We start from the raw sequence: 3064 nt of genomic DNA, 5'->3' as shown, positions 1-3064 counted from the left end.
CTAGGTGTCATACTTAGTGCATCGGGACCAATGAAGATCTTCTGTGACAATACTGGTGCAATTGCCTTGGCAAAGGAATCCAGATTTCACAAGAGGACCAAGCACATCAAGAGACGCTTCAATTCCATTCGGGACCAAGTCCAAGTGGGAGACATAGAGATTTGCAAGATACATACGGATCTGAATGTTGCAGACCCGTTGACTAAGCCTCTCTCACGAGCAAAAGATGATCAGCACCAAGACTCCATGGGTGTTAGAATCATTACTATGTAATCTAGATTATTGACTCTAGTGCAAGTGGGAGACTGAAGGAAATATGCCCTAGAGGCAATAATAAAGTTATTATTTATTTCCTCATATCATGATAAATGTTTATTATTCATGCTAGAATTGTATTAACCGGAAACATGATACATATGTGAATACATAGACAAACATATAGTCACTAGTATGCCTCTACTTGACTAGCTCATTAATCAAAGATGGTTATGTTTCCTAACCATTGACATGTGTTGTCATTTGATTAATGGGATCACATCATTAGGAGAATGAGGTGATTGACATGACCCATCCCGTTAGCTTAGCACTCGATCGTTTAGTATTCTGCTATTGCTTCCTTCATGACTTATACATGTTCCTGTAACTATGAGAATTGTGTAACTCCCGTTTACCGGAGGAACACTTTGGGTACTACCAAACGTCACAATGTAACTGGGTGATTATAAAGGAGTACTACAGGTGTCTCCGAAGGTACATGTTGAGTTAGCATAATTCGAGATTAGGTTTTGTCACTCCGATTGTCGGAGAGGTATCTCTGGGCCCTCTCGGCAATACTCATCACCTAAGCCTTGCAAGCATGTAACTAATGAGTTAGTTATAAGATGAAGTATTACAGAACGAGTAAAGAGACTTGTCGATAACGAGATTGAACTAGGTATTGAATACCGACGATCGAAACTCGGACAAGTAACATACCGATGACAAAGGGAACAACGTATGTTGTTATGCGGTTTGACCGATAAAGATCTTCGTAGAATATGTGGGAACCGATATGGGCATCCAGGTCCCGCTATTGGTTATTGACCAGAGATGTGTCTGAGTCATGTCTACATCGTTCTCGAACCGTAGGGTCCGCACGCTTAAGGTTTCGATGACAGTTATATTATGAGTTTATATATTTTGATGTACCGAAGGTTGTTCGGAGTCCCGGATATGATTACGGACATGACGAGGAGTCTCGAAATGGTCGAGACATAAAGATTGATATATTGGACGGATATATTTGGACACCGGAAAGGTTCCGGAGAAGTTTGGAGCCCCGGGAGGTTACCGGAACCCCCCGGGAGGTATATGGGCCTTATTGGGCCCATGTAGGAGGAAGAGAGAAGGAGCAAGGGAGGGGGGCGCGCCCCCCCAAGCCCAATCCGAATTGGGGAGGGGGGCCGGCCCCCTTTCCTTTCTCCTTCCCCCTCTTCCTATTACTACTACTAGTACTACTTCCTAATACTAGTACTCTTTCCTTCCCCATCCAAATAAGATAAGGAAAAGAGAGGGAAACCTACTTGGAGTAGGTTTCCCCCTCCTCATGGCGCGCCCCCCCTAGGGCCGGCCACCTCCTCCCTCCCTCCTTTATATACGGGGGTACGGGGGCACCCTAGAACACACAAGTTGATCATTGATCGTTCCTTAGCCGTGTGCGGTGCCCCCCTCCACGATATTACACCTCGGTCATATTGTAGCGGTGCTTAGGCGAAGCCCTGCAACAGGAGAACATCATGATCGTCACCACGCCGTCGTGCTGACGGAACTCCCCCTCGGCGCCTCTGCTGGATCGGAGATTGAGGGTGCGTCATCGAGCTGTACGCGTGTCAAAAACTCGGAGGTGTCGGAGTAACGGTACTTGGATCGGTTGAACCGGAGGACGTACGACTACTTCCTCTACGTTGCGTCAACGCTTCCGCTTCGGTCTACAAGGGTACGTAGACAACACTCTTCCCTCGTTGCTATATCATCACCATGATCTTGCGTGTGCGTAGGAATTTTTTTGAAATTACTACGTTCCCCAACACGTAGGTGCTGTGTTGCCTACTCGTGAAGGAAGCTCGGGCGTTTGCCTCCGTGCACACGGCTATAGCACTTTATAAGGACACGCCCGGCCCTAAGGCCAAGCACTTCACAACCCACAAAATAACACAGATCAGATCATACACACCGGCGCGCCGCCCGTGGATCACTTCACTCCGTCGCTATTCCATTGACTACTAAGCTTTGTGAAAGCTAGTTCGTTCGTAATGGGGCGCCACAGCAGCAGCAGCAGTAAAACTGAGGCCGGCGGCGAGCAGCACACCGGAAGGAGGAAAAGCACCACAAGCACATGGAGCAGCTCGCCCAGCTCGACGCCGTTGCCGCCGGAGCATACGCGCTGGTATGTCTATATTCCTGGCAATATTATTACCTTGCTATCACACTCTTTCATTCCCAATTTCTAGTTTTAGTTAGTTACTTAGCGCCATGAAATTGTGTTGATACTGCAGCATGAGAAGCATAAGGCGAAGGACCCGGAGAATGCCCGGTCGCACAGGATCAAGGAGGAGATCGCCACCACTGTCGCCGTGGGCAGCGCTGGTTTCGCCTTCCATGAGCACCACAAGAAGAAAGACGCCAAGAAGCACGGCCGCCATTGATCTTGGCACACATATATATATATATACCATGTATTGGCGGCAGCACTCTAGCTACTTATACGGTTACAAGCTTTTCATTGTTGTCTTTTCCCAGGGTGTGTTATTCTTCACTCTATGTACGTCTGTTCTATTGTATATCCACTCTTTTATTAACTACTTGAAAGTTCCTGTCCTTGTTCGTGGTGACTATGAAGGACGATGCTTCATGCATATGTATCTGTCAGTGTATGATCGAGCATGCCTTTTTTTAGTAGTATAAATATATTTTTTTAGACAAAGTACATACCATATATGATCGAGCATGCATCGATGAAGCTTCTTCACAGGGAAGTCACGTGGGCTGATGCTGGCATGTATTTTGGGCTTCGTTCTTCTTTGTT

The 3064-nt window shown here is 46.8% G+C and overlaps 1 pseudogene; it reads left to right on the top strand.

Annotated features, from left to right (window-relative positions):
* Positions 1–2291: 2291 nt before the first annotated feature.
* On the top strand, positions 2292–2684 carry LOC123066888 (abscisic stress-ripening protein 3-like; annotated as a pseudogene).
* The last annotated feature ends 380 nt before the right edge of the window (positions 2685–3064 follow it).

This window comes from Triticum aestivum, chromosome 3B, assembly GCF_018294505.1.
Source record: "Triticum aestivum cultivar Chinese Spring chromosome 3B, IWGSC CS RefSeq v2.1, whole genome shotgun sequence".
NCBI lineage: Eukaryota > Viridiplantae > Streptophyta > Magnoliopsida > Poales > Poaceae > Triticum > Triticum aestivum.
Note: the sequence above shows the minus strand (reverse complement) of the source record. Positions and strands in the feature narration are given on the sequence as shown.